Raw genomic sequence first — 19,103 nt, 5'->3', positions numbered from 1 at the left:
GCATGGCAAGGTACTTACCACGAGCGAGGGATGAGGCGGGAGGAAGGGAAGGAATGCCATGGAGCATTCGCCTGAACCCTTTGAACTCCGTGTGCGCCGTGTGCGTTGCAATGCAAAGTTAAACGCCTTCGAGCTGAAATAATCGGGCTAATCTTTTACGCTGCTTGCATTTTAAAGCGCTCAATTTATTTTTGTATTTTATTTTTTTTTTTTTTATGCTTTGTTTCTTTTTTTACTCGCGCCGAAGAAGGAGTCTACGGGGACAGGAGTCAGGATTTAGCCGGTCTGCATTTCGCATGCATGCCTGCGTTTTTGTTTTCCACCCATGTGTGAGTGCGCTGTGCTTTTTCTTTAAATGTAATTAAATGCGTCGCCCCAAAAGGTAAATAACAAAATATTTATTTGTTTGCACTGCAGAGCAAATAAAAATTGCATTTTAATCAGTTAAAATCAGTGAAGCTCATTTAATGCACGCAAATGGCACAAAGCGAATACAAAAAAAATGTTGCATACTTATTGGGGCAAAAGTTAGATGAAAAATAGGATGAATGTAATTGTGTTATTTATTAATTCATTTTATATACGTTTATATATGTTTTTAAATAATTCAATTTATTTAAGATTTATAGTATTAGTATTCTGTCTTGTCCAATTACAATCGGAAGATATATACTTAGTAATATAGTATAAATATACAAAAGAACTTGCATAGTGGAAAAATATATGTGAAAGTAATTATTTTGATTTTTAGATGTTTATTTATTTTACTTAAATTACTATTTTGCATTGTGAACTTTATGCTTATAGAAAACATTAAATTGACATAATCATAAATATTATTCGATTTTATGCCATTAACTCGAATCACTTGTAATAAAGCTTCACTGTCATTTAATTGCTTTTTATTTTACTGCAACAGCTATATTTATTCTTTTGTTTCTCTGTTTTATTGTAACTTTTTCGTGCTTACAATTTATTTATATTTTTATTGCGGGTTATAGTTTGACCAGAAAATTAACGCCTGCATGACCAAAAGAGCAAAAAAAAAGACAAAAACGACAAAAAAAATGCAACCGCATCGCTACATTTTTAATCTACAATTAACCACAGCTGTGCGTCCCTGTCTGCTGCAATCACAGTCGGAGAGATTCGAACGCTTGTGCTGGGACCAATATCAATATTGATTCTATTAATTATAAAAACATTAAGTGCCAGCCAACAAATGTAATTAAACGCATTAAACAATTGCCAATGCCAATGCGCGACTGCAACTGCAAATAGTCCCCTACACTCTACACTCTTCTCCTTTCGCACATTAAGCTTGATCCGGATGGAGGTTCAGGTTCAGATTCGGTTTCGGGTTCGGGTTCACGTTGAGATTCAGGTCGTGTTGCTGGTCAGGATTCGGACAACGTTGCTGATGTGCGGCGATAAGCACGTTTTCAATTCACATTGCAGGTGGATGGATGGAGGGCGGGGAAGGGGAAGGCTGGCAGGTGCAGCATTTTGGGGCATGCAACATGGGCAAGGGATTGTCGCACATTAATGACGAAATTATTGTTTCAATTGCTTTCAACTGTTGTCAATGCAAATTTTATGCAAATATTTTTCGGCTCCGGCTCTGCGCGACTCTTAAATGCCATTATGGCCAATAAGTCAATAATTATTGCACCACACACACACACACACACGCACGCACGCACGCACACAGAGTCATCATGGCTGCTGCTGCTGCTGCTGTTTGCTATTCCCTCGTACTCACTCACACCTTGTATGCAGCGTGACCAATTCCCAAATAGGCGTTAATTACTTTTATCTGCACATTGTCACACTACAACAACGAGAGAATAAACACAATAAAATGGTCAACAACAGCAACAACAACAACTTATGTATCGCATATTTACTCGCTCTTGGCCACAATTTATTTATTATTAATTATTATTATTATTATTAGAGTGGCATTTTGCTTTGCGCGCTGCGCATAAATCAATTTCTCGATTGTTTTGCTAAATATTTCGAGAATTTGTTTGCTTTTGTCTACCCCGACAGTAAACGCACAAAGTTGGGGTATAAACAGTCAACTATTTAGCTTAGTTTTTATTTTATTTTATACTTAGTTTAGAATTAAATTGATAATTGCTCATTTATACTATATATTAGTTAAAAGTATATTCAGATCGAACAACTCAAATTTGTTTGAAAATTCCTGAAGTATTTATTTATCGAGATTTTAAATAAACAATAAGTGATGCCAATTTTAAAATAATTATGTAAAGCAAACAATAAAAGCGCTCTTGAATGAACCCTAGCGTTTAAATTGAAAGTTAGTAAACAAATAAAATATATGACTATTATGATCTAAAGTTTATGCTAACTTCTTTTAAAGATTGTTCTTGTAAGTTTTTGAATATTAATTTATTAGTAAAGCAAACAGTGAACGAACAATTGAATTAAATCTAACTTTTAAATTCTGAAAATGATGTACAAAATGTAAATTAAATCCAAAAACGATTTAAATTTTGTAACTAACTTCTAATTCACCTTGCTCTGTTTTTGCTTGTTTTAAATATACGTATGTAGTTGTTATAAGTTCCTTCTCTTCACACACATGAATATGTTTGATTACGTTTGTAATCTCAGCATAAATTGCGCATCTTCAACGGTCAACACGTTAGTTTTTCTACTTGCTAATTTGAATGTTCAAACATTTTGCGGCTGAGTAAAAGTGCTGGAGATGTTGCCACAGGCATGGCGTGGCATGCCACTTGCCACTTGCCACTCGCTCCCCAGGTCTCGTCGTATAATATAATTAATGCTATGAATTACTTGAGCTCCGTGCTAAGCCAAAACTGACCGCGCACACAAACAACCAAAAGCAATCCCAGAGTCCTCGAGAGTCTGTGTGGCAGCCAAATGGGGACACAGCAGGGTCAACTTGTTGTTGTTGCTGTTAGTATTGGTGTTGGTGTTGGGGATATTCCAACACGTTGCTGCTTGGTCAGCCACATGCACTTAATTGCTTTATGAGGCGCTCAGTCGCTTGTTATGGACTTCAATTTGATTTCGCGCGAGTGGCAAGCAGGAGCAACATGGGGCAAGCTGCTCTGCTCTGTGTGTGTGTGTGTGTGTATGGGGAATAAATGAGACATTGGGGATCAATTATTTTGTCGGCGCATTGCCGCAGGGCAGGACGTTGAACCAGTCACAACACATACCATTGCTTGGCTGATCCGCCTTCTCAGCTGATGCGAAACTTTTTTAATCAGCCTGATGGCAACATCATCATCAGCAACAGTCACGTTGCAAGCGCTCATATTTTTTATGCCACTTTACTGCACTTTCGCCAAGGTGCGAACAACTCCAAACACACAAATCGAAAACTTTTCAGCCGCCGTTGCAAGTGCAACTTCCAAATGGCTTTTACTTCCAGCTCTTCTTTTCTGCTTCACGCTTGTTTTTATACCTGCTACCCATTGGGTAGAAGGGTATTATAACTTTGTGACTGCACGAAATGAATGTAACAGGCAGAAGAAGGCATCAATGACCCTTTAAAGTATATATATTCTTAATCAAGGTCAACCGACAAGACGATATAGTCATGTCCGTCTGTCTGTCTGTCTGTCCATTCGTATGAACACCTAGACCACAGAGACTATAAGAGATAGGAATATAATGCTGTGGTATATAGAATAATAAGATTATTATTTATGCTTTCTAAAAATTTGATTCAGATCACATAAAAATTGTATAAATTATATAAGAAATATTTTTGTATGAGCAAAAATGCCTACTTATTATGGGTTTAAGTTGCTTTGGCTAACAGTCCGGTATACTTTGTAGTTCTATATAAATATACCATATATAACCATCAGTATATATGTATTTTTGCGGTGTATTAATTAGGTACATTTTATGAATAATACTGCATTGTTTTGCTTTTATTCAAAAAAAACCATCGGTATATTTTAGTATTTTGGCGGTATTTTAATATCACATATTATAATATACTACTTTGGTATATCTTAGTATTTTTCCGGTATTTAATTTGGTATATTATAATAATAACACTGGAAAGTTTTGTTTCTTTTTTCCAAAATAGCCCTCGGTATATTTTAGTAATTTTACGATATTTTAATTTGGTATAAAATAATATCGCATTGTTTTGATTCTATTAAAAATGGGTAACGGATATCTTGCAGTCGAGCACACTTGACTGTAGCTTTCATCCTTGTTTTCTTGCAGAGTAGCTGCCATGACAATGTATTTTTCATATATTTGAAATGAAACTATTTTGCTTGGAATGTCCTTTTTTTATTAGAGGTATGAGGAGGCTACTTAATAGCCATGGCAATAGATTGAAAGTGCTTTGCCAGTGACTGACCAGTGGCCAAGGGGACAACATCAGAGGCATTAATTCAGCATACTTGCAATATTACAATTTTTGCACATCATTTCATTTTGATTTGGGGTAATCATGTGCCTTTTTATTTCATCTTATCTTTTGCCATGGTAACGGCATTTTAAGTAACTCAACTTAAAGTGTGAAAATTGCCCCGAGCTGTGTGTGTGTGTGTGTGTGTGTGTGTGTGTGTGTGTGTGTGTATTTTTCTGTTGTTAGTTGTATGTAAATTTCCATTGGCGTCGCTTGCAATTATAAACTGAATGTGAATACATGGTATTTCCATTTTTTGGCACTTAAGTCAGCCAAAGTCAATTATAATCAACGCCTGGACGACTTTTCTCCCCACTCTCCCCACTCTCCACACTCTCCTCAAAACTCTCCAACTCTGCTACGCTTTTAAGACAATTGTGTGAGTGTCTCTCAAGCAGCTGCCGTCACGCAAAAAGGATTAAAAAGCATTCACATGCTCACATCCTTGCAGATAACCGAAAACACCCTGCCCCTTCCCCTTCCCCCCTCCACTAGCAACCCCTTCATAACGTATGCGTCTGTTTGTGTGAGTGTGCGTTAACTTATGCAAAAGTGTTTTAAGACTTTCGCCTGATTGGCAGCACTTTAGCCATACAAGTTGGCAACTCAAGCTGCTGGATAAAGCCAAAGATATTCTCGCCGCCGTCGGCAATTCGTAAGGTAAACAGCGTAGCATATGAGCTTCATTCCGTATAATGTTTAATGTGTGCTGCATATATCATAATAATAATCATAGTTGCTCAGCATTTACATACAGAAGATGACTCTATCAGATTAAATTGTATATCGTGTGAATCATATGGGTTCTTAATGAAATTGAACAATAAGAAGCTAGCAAGAATTTAAAGTGTTTGCTGATTTTTGCTTCGCCTAATGACGACATATTCCATCTGTTGGACTCTGAAATTAATCCTTTTTTTGTAAAGATAATTTATAAATTTCGCTCTTAAATATATAATGCAACAAGTTGTATTAAAATGATTGAGACAACGTAAAATATGAATATAAAGCTTATTTGTGAGCTTTATTTCAATTGGTGGAAACTAAATTTGCTTTCAAACTCATCTCATATTGTTAAGTCATGAATAAATAGCGTTTAAAATACTTTAAAAATACTAAGGTGATGAATAAAGTGTTGTGTTTTTGATAAACCATATAAAGGCAATCATTCGAATAGTTGCTAAAATAAATAATAATAAATTACTCAGAAAAAAATATGCTGAAATTAAGAATAAAATTTTGAATCAAGATCAAAATTGAACAAAGAAGATTTATTCTTTAATAAAAATCACAATTGTAGAATACTCCATCTTATAATTCAAGATTATAATCTTATTTAAAGAATGAAATAATCTCAAAATTTTACCCAGAAGGCAAAATCTTAAATCATCATCAAACGTTCTAAAAAATTTAGATTATTGATGTTGTTTAAATTTGTATAATGTAAGAGTTACAATTATTACTTACCCTTTTTTTATATATGTGATTAGAGTTTAAAGAGCCCAGGATCAACGACCACACGGCAAAATGATTTGCGGAAACTCTGCTTAATGAGGTAACAGCAACAACACCTGAATCTAGGTGCTAATATTAGAGAGATTGAATTATAACATTCGCACTTACATGATGTACAATTTTTGTTTTAAGAAACAACAACAAAATTCCTGAACTTAGGAGCTTCCTGATCTTTAAGATGGAGTTTTTTATACCCGCTACCCATAGGGTAGAAGGACCGACAGGAAATGTATGTAACAGGTAGAAGAAGGCATCTCCGACCCTATAAAGTATATATATTCTTCATCAGCAGTCTGTCCGTCTGTGTGTCTGTCCGTCTGTCCGTATGAACACCTAGATCTCAGAGACTATAAGAGATGGAGCTATAATTTTTTTTCGACAGCATTTGCTATGTTTGCACGCAGATCAAGTTTGTTTCAAATTTTTGCCACGCCCACTTCCGCCCCGCAAATCAAAAAAATCGAATAACAAGCGTAATTTTAAAGCTAAGTTTGTGAATTTTGGTATATATAATAATAACTATGTATAGTAGTTATGATTCTTGAAAATTTGGTTGCGATCAGATAAAAATTGTCGAAGTTATTAAAGAAATACTTTTGTATGGGCAAAAGCGCCTACTTACTAGGGGTATTAGTTGCTTTGGCCGACAATCTGGTATATTGCGCCGTCTATGGTATATTTTGAATGCGGTACTATATCGATATACCACATATACAACTTGGTATATTTTTAGTATATTTGCAGTATATTCGGTATATTTTGAGAATAATACCGCAAAATATATTGCTTTTAATCAAATTGGGTAGCGGGTATCTCACAGTCGAGTACACTCGAGCTAGCTTTCTTACTTGTTTAATCTTAAAACAACGATTAAAGAACGAAATCTTGATTTAAGATATTTCTCAACCTAAAGAATTTTACTTTTAAAATCGTAATTTTCTTAAATCAAGAATCGTAATCTACTTTTCAATCTAGATTGTTTTCTTTCATTGTAGGATTTCGAAGACAGAGGGACACATAAAATGAATACTCTGAATAATCTGTTCTCATCTATAAATACAGCGACAGATTTTCAGTGAGCCAAAGTTAATGACGAACTTCCATGCTTAACAGCAAATGAGCAACGAACGAGTAATTAAGCTATCTTTAAGTGAAGATTTTCTTATTACCTCCAGTCACAGATATGAGAGCGCTTGCTGACTGCCAGTTTCAGATGGCTCGCATTCATAAATTTGGGATATGAAATGGTGGCCAAGTGGGGGTTGGGGGGCCGGCAGACTCGTTACTCGCATTTGTGGCGAAAAATGGGCCAACAATTTGCAGCCTCAATTACAATGCCAGCAAAAACGGGGAGAGGCCGAGGGGAGACAGCCGCAGTTGCCTGATTCTGAGTGGCCACAAAACTTAATTGCTTTACTCTCGGCCAAAAAACAACTGTCGGATTCTTAATGCCACACTCGACACACACACATACACACACACACATACACACACACACATGCATTCGTGCAACTTGGGGGCCATTTGAGTAACTGAGTTCTTATCGCGGCGTACCCAAAAAACCGTCAACAGCGTCGACTGTCGACTTGCCTCTCCAGTTGCAACTGCTTTTTCTCTGATTCCGATTCCGATTCGCATTCAGCATCAGCATCAACATCAGCAGCAGCTTCAGCTACAGTCTCTGTTTCTGCAACGCAAATTATATGCAAACGAGCTTAATATCCGGCCAAACAGACGCACACTCACTCACAGGTCGCTCTTCACTTCATACTTTCTTTTCCATTCTGCCATAACTCCCTGCACATTTGTCTTGCACAATTCACAGGGACGCAACTTACTTTGAACTTACTCGAAAGTGAGCTGAATCTGAATAATACCTGAACTGATTCTTTAGTCGGAACTAATTTAGTTCTCAAAACACTTTTAAGTTTCATCCGATTAAGTCTTCAAGAATGAATTTAATATTAATGATAGATTTATGTATGTTTATATTTTATTTGCTTAAAATATTTTATATTATATGTCTACATTTGATTTAAGCTACAATTAAACTCATTTTTAAAAAGATTCGAAATCAGCTTCGAAATATTAGAAAGCAACTTTTTTAGTACTTTCAAAACTATGTTTATGCTAAGGTGAATAAAATGTTTACAAAAGAATATTTAAACTTGGAAATCAGCTTCTTTTTGTTGTTGTTCTTTATTTTAATTTGAGAAGTCGGAACTAGTTCAAACTAGTTCCTTAGTTCGCAGTTTAGCTTTGCCAAATTGTAGTTTATTTGACTGAATGCCATTTGGCAAATTCATTTCAAGTTTTAGCACAAATAACTCAGCTCTTGCCACTTCAAGAATGAATTTAATATTAATGTTAGAGCTATGTATGTTTATATTTTATTTGTTTGAAATATTTTATATTATAAGTCTACATTTGATTTAAGCTACAATTAAACTTATTCTCAAAAACCTTGTCTTTACAAAAGATCATTTTAGCTTCGAAATCAGCTTCGAAATATTAGAAAGTAACTTTTTTAGTACTTTCAAAACTATGTTTATGCTAAGGTGAATAAAATGTTTACAAAAGAATATTTAAACTTGGAAATCAGCTTCTTTTTATTGTTGTTCTTTATTTTAATTTGAGAAGTCGGAACTAGTTCAAACTAGTTCCTTAGTTTGCAGTTTAGCTTTGCCAAATTGTAGTTTATTTGACTGAATGCCATTTGGCAAATTCATTTCAAGTTTTAGCACAAATAACTCAGCTCTTGCCACTGCAACTTTGAATGTGCCACATGATGTGGCGCTGGTAGTGCGTGTGTTTCTCTGTGTATGTGTGTGTGTGTGTGCGGCAAACCGCCGCCTGATAATTTCTCTGCACTCGACTGATAACAACATTTAATTTAATGCCCGAGGTCAGCAAAATTCCATTTATTATTGGATTAAATTCGGCAGCAAAGTTTTTGCCCGGCTGCCGCCCCCGTTTTGGAGCCACACAGTGTACTGTGTGTGGCAAGCAGAGGCGGAGGGCAGAGGCAGAAGCAGGACGAGACTCGTTGTCCACTATCTGAAGCTGGGATAAGCGACGCAGTCTGTCCGCGTCCACAGCTTGTCCCTTTTTTGTCCGGCATATAAATTGTGTGCATGGCTTTTTTACAACTTGTTCTTGTCCTTGTTGTAGTTGTTGTTGCCGTTGCATACATATTTTTATGCGCCACGCCCACAGCTCAAAGAGAGGCGCACTTGTCGCACTTGTCGTCGTCGTCATCGCTGAGGCAGAGGCTGAGGCCAGGACGAGGTCCTGTTGCTGCTGCTGCTGTTGCTGCTGCTGCTGTGACTAGACGACAGGAAATGTATTTCACATTTTTTATGTGTCGCTTTTTTCTGCGTGCCCATGAAATTTGCATGAGCACGACTGGCAAGGATCTGCCCAGGCATAGCACATCATTCCAGCCTGCCTTACAGACAAGGCGTACAGAAAGTGAAGGGGAAGTAACAAGAGCAAAAGCGGGCGGCGGACAAAATGCCCATAAGGGATTAGCTGCAAATCGCAGGCGACGTCGCTGGACATTTGCCTTTTTTGTTGTCTGCTGTTGCTGTTGCTGCTGCTGTCACCGTTTCGTCCTGTTTCGTCCTGTCGGAATTTGTTGCAAAACTCATTTAAGCCAAGTTATGCGCAGTATGTAAATTGTTTTGGCCGCACAGATTTCAACTGTTGTTGTTTGGTTGTTTTTTATTTCTTGTTGTGTGTTATTTTTAAATGAAACTTAATTGTTTTAGATGCAAAGTCATCATCATCAGCAGCCAGGCTGCTGCAACGGCGTGTGGCAACTGGGGCAAGATTGAAGGGGACAGTGGCGGGGAGAGTGAAAACAAACAAATGTGGCGGAAGGAAGTATCTCACTCGAATCTCAGTCAGCCATGAAGCGCGCAGAGACACAGACAGACACACAGATACAACACACACACACTCACACACACGCGCACACACATGACATGAATTTATGCATGAAATTGTCGACGCCCGCGTCCTGTGCTCGCCATCCATCCATCCATCCATCCATCCATCCATTCATGCCTGTGGCCTATCGAAAGGAAATTGAAACAAAACCTCATTGGAAATAAACACACACTCACACACACTTCCTTGTTGCAGTCAGACAGGCGCACAATTTGGGTTTCCGTGCAAAATATTCTCGCACTCGCCGCAAAACATTTTCGCCAGCTGATAACACGATTGAGTATCCTTCTCTGTGTTATGCGGGTGCCAGGATTCTCTCAACTTCATTTGCAGTCTCATCCCATATCCACTTTTCTTGTTGTGCCAACAAACTACTCTCAACTTATGAACACTATAGCACAACATCTGATAAAACATCAGCAGCAGCTCAACAATAGTGAAAATGATTAGAATTTTCGTTTTCATACACAAGATGCCAAAAAGGAAATTTCAAGTGTCTACAGAAAGCAACACAATTAAAAGTTAACAACGTCCATTTTGTGTTAATTTAAATTATTAATTATTACTTAATATTGTAGCTATATTATTTTTGTATGAATATAACTTTTTAGCAATGAAAGCATATCACAGAATAAATAATTGATGAGCTTATTAAAAATTAAGTTGTAAAATTGCAAAGAAAAAGTTCTATAAAGAATGCAAGTAAGAAAGCTACAGTGAGCAGTGCAGTATAATTCGTATAATATACCGAATTAATATACCAAAATATACTACAAAATATACTGAAGTTTATATTTGTTGTATTGACATAGTAATACATTCCAAATATACCAAAATATACTAGAAAAGTATTTCATAGATAACTTCTAGCAAACGTTTTTTGAACCTACAGAATATGTGTTTATCTGATAAAATATTTTCTTAAACCGAATTAATACGCTTAAAATTCTAAAATTGAATAATTATTCTTTAATATTCGTTTTGACTATTATTCGATAACTTAGCAAACACGAATGTGTTTCGTGTTTCACATATAATGTCATCTCAATTATATTTGCAATTGTTGTGTCATTTGCTTGTTATCTGAAGCAATTGTTGTTTTAATTGAAATAATATAATTATTTAGGCTTGAATCTCTAATATGCACTGGCAGCTTGTCCAATTTGGAATGCTCTTTTAAAGGTCTCTTCAAGGCACAAGACAAGACAGGGCAAGGCAAAAGGCATTCAATGACGATGCAGTTTTAATCAAGTTATTTACGGGCCAAGTTTCGAGTTGATTGCAAAATGCAAAGTGCAGCACAAAACACCGTTCGACGTATGGCAAAGGACAACGCATGCCTCAAACCTCAAGTCCATTCATTTCATTGCCATGAACCTGGCAACTTGTGCAACAAATTAGTTACAGTTAACTGCCTTCGACTGAGTTGAGCTCTGTGGCCGAGCAAAGAACCAAAGAGCCCAAAACAAACACCCGCACATCCAAAGTCCATTCAAGCAAATCGCATTAAAGTTCATTTGTTGTGTCAGCTGCACTCACACACATTAATACACACACACACACACACACACACGCACAACATAACAATAGATATTGTATATAGAACATTGAGCAAATAGACAAGTTGAAACTTTAAAATGTAAGATTACTAAGCTAGTGAAGTCCACATGCTCTAAGAAATAGTTTTAGGACATATGTTAAATATATATTTTTAAAAACATTTGATGGAATTATTTTGCATTTAAACTTATTAATTAAAGGTATAAAATGAACAACTTATATATTATTAGTTGAATTTGAAATAAATGAAATGAAATAAAGTTTGAAGTGAAAATAAATGTAACTTCCTTATTATAATATCCAAAGCATTGAGAAACTTGTTTTACAAAATTACTTTTGGAATAAATTAAATGATAATTTAAGAAAAAATACAAATTACTATTTTAATTTATCATAAATACGAATTCAATATGCGAAATAACATATAAATTTAAGAATAGTCTAAATTTAAATTAAAGAAGAACCAAAAAAAATAGGAATGCACTTAAAATCAAAATGAATGAAGAATAATATAAATCTAAATAAGATTAAAAAAATATAATTAATATAGTTGAAATATGTATTTAAATTAATCGAATAATTATTCTCGCATACAGTAAAAATTTCTCATTTACTTATCTCCAATCTTCAGATAATAATGTAATAAATCATAGTTTAAATTTGATAATAATCTGAATATAGTCTTAAAACGTTATTCAAACGTATAAAATGTTCTTAAAAATGAAGAATATTTCTCATTTGTTTACCTCCCTAGTGAAGCTAATTAATAATGTAATAGACTTTATTTAGAATAATATTAGATTGGCATCGAACCGTCTAGCTGTCCTACAAACTATGTATGCTCTTCAGATCAATTCTCGTTAACTTTACACTCATTTCTTCCGCTTCGAGGTAGCTACCTTTGGCTAGATGGTTTGGGTATAACTTTTGTTTTGGGGCAACTGCAAAACACATAACTGGCTGCCGTACGTGGTTGACTGATAAAATCAGCAAAACACACACACACACACCGACAAAGACAGAAGAGAGAAGGAGGTGAAAGGCAGCCCTTTAGCAGCTGGTAAAGCTCCTTTTTCGCTTTTGGGGAAACTTCTTAACAAAAGTCTCAAATTTGTTCCAATGCAAAACTGTCGCTTGGCTGGGCGCTTATCAACAATTGCCCAAGTGGAAGCCCAAGAATAGTTTTAAGCTGCTTAACAGCTTCTTCGCCTGCTGCAAACTTACAGTTGGAATATTCCCCAGCCCCATTCCCCATTCCCCATTCACAGGGACATCGACATCGCCATCGCCATCGCCAACTTGATTTAGTGCTCTCTGACCTTAGTTTAAATATAAACAGCAAAAGCAACAGGAACAGCAACAGCGACGTCTTGTTGTTACCCTTCTTCAAGCGACACAAAAGTTTGCGCGCCCGAGTAAAGACATAAATGGGATTATGATCTTATCACGTGCCCAGCCTCAGTGTCCATACCCTGTGTCCCCCTCCTTCTGTTACTCCGTCCTCAGTCCAAGCAGCCGCTGTTGCTGCAGCAGGCGCAGGCTAGACATATTGGTACATTTAAAACAACCGACAAGAAACTCATCAACAGTGATCGAAGTGCGCATACCCTGTGATTAGAAATGTAGTTTATAATAATTATTGAAAAGAATTGAAAGTTACTGATAATAAAGTAATGAAGGAGCCTAAATTTATGTGCTCTCTGACTTAAATAAAATAGCTGTAATATTTATCAATATTTGGATTGATAAAGCAATATGATTATTTAACAAGTAAGAATGAAAAAGGCAGAAAAATATACAACAAAAATATGCCTCAAAATTACTAAACTATATCGAACACTATATTTGGTATATTGATATTACTACATTCAAAATATACCAACAAATACAAAATATACCGGATTATTCAGCACTATAATCAAAATATACCAAAGCGTACAAGATATACCAGATTGTCAACCTTTGTCTTTTATATTTTAGCAATATTATTTATTGTCACAGCAGATAATTTTATAATATAAAATATACCCTTAAAATAATTATTAAGTGTAAGGTTTTAATTGACATATTCAAAAGACGAAGCCTAATATACATATTTAAATATGTATATATAATATATTTAGTATGAAACTTTTCTACATAATTGAAAAGAAAAACCAAATTAGGTATAAAAAAAATTCCGTTTGTGTTATAAGATAAGTTTATAGGAATATTTAAAATAATCATTTATTATTTTTATTGATTTCAAATATATACCAGAAAATATATTTAAATTGATTTTGAAAATCATTTAAAATAGTATTCAAATTTGCAGATAAAAACTCCTTTTGTGATTATATTTTGCATACGGGGTATAATAACACCTTCTGTTGGCCAAGTGAAAGGCAGGCACACTGTAACTGGGGAGGGAAAGAGGGAAGGGAAGCTGCTTAGACAAACAAGTTTGCGGCGCAGCTTTGTCAAAGATTTATTTCTTGAGGGTAACTGGCAAACTGGCTGGCCAGACCAAAAATTTTAGTTTTGCAACGACTTAATATGGAAAATTTTAAGTGCGAGTCTATTTGTAGCAAGAAGACGAAGAAGAAGAAGAAGAAGAAGAAGAAGAAGAAGACGAAGTAGAAGCAGAAGGAGAGGGAGAAGCAGAAGAGACGACGTCCGTGGCAAAGTTTTAGCCCGGGCAAAGTATGGGCTGCAATCTTTAATTAAGAGCGGATTAGTTGGACATGGGTTCGATTGGCAGACGCCAGTGTTTGGGTTGCTCTTCCCCCCTCCCTCCCTCTCGTTCAGAGTTCAATCTTTGCTCTTTTTTGGTTTTGCTGTGATTTGCATCTGCGGTTAAGCAACCACCAGCCAGTCAGCAGCTGGCTTCATTAGTTTGCGCCCAAAAAACTCTTCCCCTTCCCCCCCCATTTTGTGTCTATGTGTATGTGTGTGTGTGTGTGCTACTTTTAACGGCATCTTGTGGCAGACTTTTTGAGTGCTCCATTAAAATTTAATGCGTGTAAGAGATCAGCAGGAGTCGCACCGAGTCTAGTTTCACTTTTCAGATTAGCTGTCAAAAGTTGTTCAATTTAATTTCACGCCGTCTCCCCTTCTCCCTCTCCCCTTGATGGCGCCATCTTAATGTTCCTCTTGCCAATTTTTTTTTTTTCGTTTTGCTTTTTTGACTCTTGTCGATTGCTTCGCGCATCTATCTCTTGACTTTTTAATGGCTTTGGGAAATTGCACGCGCCGTTTACGCGCTCGTTAGACAAGCTTTGAATGTTCAGTGTTCTCAACATTTCAACATCTCAACATCATTATGGTTATTGATAAGACCACGCTCCCCACTCTCAGCCGAACATTATGGACAGAAGGTTAAGTCCTGTGACCGTTGGGAGAGTTCTCTTTTGGGCTTCGACAGGTTCAGTTTCAGTTTCATCTTTGATGCCGCTCTTGATTTACCTTGACAAACTGCTTGGTTATTAGCTCTATTCACTTGCAGACAGTTTATTTGCCAATTTCGACAAGTTCAATTGGTAATTGAGCTGGAACATTAAATGGATATTTTAAATGCACCTAAAAGAATATACAAGTAAGAAAGCTAGAGTCCAGTGTAAAATATTCTAAATTAAAATACCGAAAAAGTAAATGTAATAAATATACCAGATTCTATTGCATTAGGTGTTTGTTGCTGGACAAAGGTATTTCTTAAAGAACTTTGATCTGATCACCATCGAAATTAGCATAAACATAAATTCTCTACGTATTATGGTATGAAGCGAAAATCAAATTGAAAACCAGCTTTACCCGGAAGAATACGACTGTGTAAAGTTTCCAAACCAATTCACCAAACATGTCCTTGCTTTAACATTTATGTTGCTAATATATACTATTCAAGTGAGTATCCAACTTTGAATTCAAATATTCAGCCTTCATTAAAATGAACTTGAATTAAGAGAAAACATTTACTTTAAAGTTTTGAGAATAATTTCATTGCTCCTTATTACATTGCTTATATCGTATTGAAGTCAATCTACAATATAGCCTAATGCTATTCAAGCAGACGTCATGTGCGAATCCTTTAGGACTTATTAGCTCGTTAGACTCGTTATACTGATGGCAAAGATGCCATTGTCATACTCGTAAACAGACTGCAAAGACTATATAAAGCAATTGGGCAAACCCCAATTATTTGCGTCTACCCAAAAATAAACTAACAATCAGTGAGACGATTCTCTCTCTATCTCTTTCTCTCTCTCTGGCCGAGCCGGCAATAAAAAATTAATCACAAACCGTCGCAAACTGTGGCCAAAGAGCCACAATGGATATGGCCGGAGTCTAAGCTCATTATCTGTGGGATATAGCTGTTCAGCTAATGTGCTAATGTGCAATTTCGAAAGGTGCTTACGTTGTCAAGTAGTGTGAAGATGAGTTTCCCTTCTCTTCTCTTCTCTGCCCTCTGTCTATTTACCCCCTGTGTGCCTTGCTATTCACGCCAATTGGCCATTTTCTCAATGAATCACAAAACGGACAGCATATGGCACATACTTTGCCACATTCCGACATCGAGGTCGAAGTCTAAGACTTCCTCCTGTTGCTGCCTCTTGAGCTTGCCGCAGTTCTTCGGTGGCATCCCGTGGCGCTCTCTGGCAACTGCAATTAATTCCCAAGCTTAGAATGAAATCTAATTGCTCGTTAGCGCACAGCGTTGTCCTTCGTCTCAGTCCCACTTTCCCCCCTCTTGGGTCGTTTCTTTGCGCTCTGTTGTCCTCTTTTTTTTTGCTCCTTTGTTTTTATATTTTGTTAACTGCTGATTACAGCAGTTGTTCAGTTGTTGTTTCCTTTGGCGCTTCCCTCGCCACACACTTCTATTCCCCCTCCGCCTGTCAAGCCTCAATGCATGATATTTATCTTACGTCCAAGTTTTATTTTCTTAATGTTCCGCATACCCTAAGAATAAAACAACAGACATTGGGTCCATTAAAACAAAGCTGCTTTCCTTATTCTTTTTCCTTTTTTATTAAATATAATCATATCTCGAAAGGAAACACTTTTTTCGAATAGAATATTATTTTAATGTTAGGTATTTTATTTCTGTGTATCTTGAAGATTTTTGAGTAGCACTTCTTTAAACAAAAGTTTATGAAAGAATTAAAATATTCTTTAAATACTTATTTCTGCAGGCAATTAAATTCTTTATGAAGAACAAACTTCTCCGAAATAGTTTATTTGATAATTATATGCATTCTCCTGTCGTCTTTTCTTACATATAACATTTCTTACTCCTTAAGAACTTCTCTTTAACTGAACTCCTCTCATTTGAACTTTCTCCGTGAGACTCATAATATCCTGCAGTCGTTCATTTATGGTTCAAATAAATTGTTGTTTGGTTTTTTGTTCTTGCCTTAGCCTGCAGCATTACACAAATGTTTCCCAGCAGGTTTATATAAAGAAATTAACGGCTCTTTTTCTTACTTTCGCCCCTTCCCGAAAGCTGCTGTTGTCCAGCCTCGCCACCTTGGCCCACGGGCAAATCATTTAATGAGCATGTAACTGTAACTGTAACTGTAACAGTTGCTCTTGACTCGTCTCGATTCGATTCAATGTGCTGACGCGGCCAAAAAGCTGTTGGCCGTGTTTTTTTCCCTTAGTTCTGTCGCGTCATGCGATTGATATAATAGTATATCATTTTCATGGCAATAGTTCGCAATTGTGCTGAGAGGAGGGGAGGCAAGAAGAGGAGTGGGTGTGGCAACTTTCGCAATTGCCAGTTTTAGCCTGTGCGGAGTGCTTTGGGCGAATCGTTTCAAATTAATTGAGTTGTTTTCTCGGCCTGCTTAAATATTTAACTTTGCCATGTCCTTTTGTTTTTGTGGCTCCCTTCCGCAAACTGACTGGCTGACTAGCTGCTCGTCGTGGTTGATCCTTTTGCTGCTTAGTTGCTCACTTGGGACAGCAAACACACACACACACACGCGCACACCTCTTGCCACATTCACCTGTGCGAAACTTTTGGCATTTTGGTATTTATGGCTCATGTGGCGCTGTTGCATAAATCACTGACAATGTAAACATGCCGCGTTGCCCCCCACTCACAACTGTCTACTCTGACTATGGGTGTGTATGTGTGTGTGTGTGTGCTGGTCAGGCCAAATGGCCAAAAGTGTTGACCACAATTAATGTTATGAGATAAGTTTATAAAAGCGCACGGCTCGTTGCGCTCAAAGCTTGTCAAGGAGTCCAAGAGTATCCAACTGCCTGCCCCACAGGAGCTATGCGTGTTGTTTTGTATATGCTTCGAGTTTGCTGTTAATAAAATGCAAGACAGCTGAGTTGAGGGCTGGTTGAACAAGCGAGCGCCCACTCAACGATGTCCACCTCTCACCCCTCACTCCTCACCCCTCACTCGCTCATCGTCAGCGAACTGAACTCTGTCGTTCAACATGCAACGGAAATTAGGTATCGTTTACATGGACGGCGTTTGCTTCTACCTTTGTTTGCCTTAGCACTTTTATCGCCACATTCACATTCACATTCACATTCACTACGACATTGGCATTCACATCCATTATGCACCTTTTCACTCTCGCTCTGACCTTTTTAGTAGCCCTCTGCTCACAAAGGCGCATAATAACTGCTAGATTTGTCAAAATGCTCTTCGTCGTCGTCGTCGTCGTCTGCCATTTTAAACCGGATGTTGCCAAACATTTGCCCAACCACTCTACTTTTTTCCCTCTATATATTTTTTATATATATACTTTTTTCTCATTTTCAATTGTATTCATGTCAATTTTTGGTCAGAGCATGGGATCAACCGGCTAATGGACTTGCCTTACATTTGTTGGGCAACACATAAAATGCGTAGCGCGATTGCCGCTTAGATTGCACGAGTCTTTAATAGATTTGAGAACGCTTGATTTTCTATTAATGGAATTTGGGTTTAAGTGATGGAGTTTGCCGCTTCATTTTAAACTTGTCAAACAAATATATAAAATATACTTTTCTTACATGTTTTCTAAATTTGCAATCATGTTTTTTAGTTTTTACTATAAATAATTGTTCTGGTAAAACATTAGTTAAATGCGTTTTTAAAATGTTCAATTGTATTGTTTTCCCTGCATATTTGTGTAATTTCTGAAAAAAAAGCATAGCATGCTTTTAGGGGTAGCTAATTCCCTACATGTCCACTATGGGCCAGGAGACCACTTTTTGTGGCATTTACAAACTAGGTATGCATTTTTGATGAGGTCTTTATATTTTAACTAAGGAAGCTTCTTTGAATAAATTTGGTAAAGTAGGCGTGTCCACGCCTACGGGAATTATCTTCTTTATTAATACAATTTGTTTTGATATTTTTTATATTCGTAAAAATGAAAAGTTTGATTCATTTTGACCTTAATTTGGAGTGGTATATAATTAAATATTAATTTATTTTACTTGTGATCATAAAAATAGAGTTTTTTGCTGGCTTTAAGAAATAGCTTTTTCACATATTACGAGTAAACCACCAGCTCAAAAAGCTTTTAAAAAATTACAAAATATTTGTATAAACACATACAATTTGATTAATAATTTACATTTAAGATATAGTACAAACATGCGAAATTATTATCCATGACTCTTTTTTTTAAAAGCTTTCAATATAAATAAATGAATAACA

Source organism: Drosophila nasuta, chromosome X, assembly GCF_023558535.2.
Source record: "Drosophila nasuta strain 15112-1781.00 chromosome X, ASM2355853v1, whole genome shotgun sequence".
In the NCBI taxonomy this organism is placed as follows: domain Eukaryota; kingdom Metazoa; phylum Arthropoda; class Insecta; order Diptera; family Drosophilidae; genus Drosophila; species Drosophila nasuta.
This window is presented reverse-complemented; position numbering follows the sequence as displayed.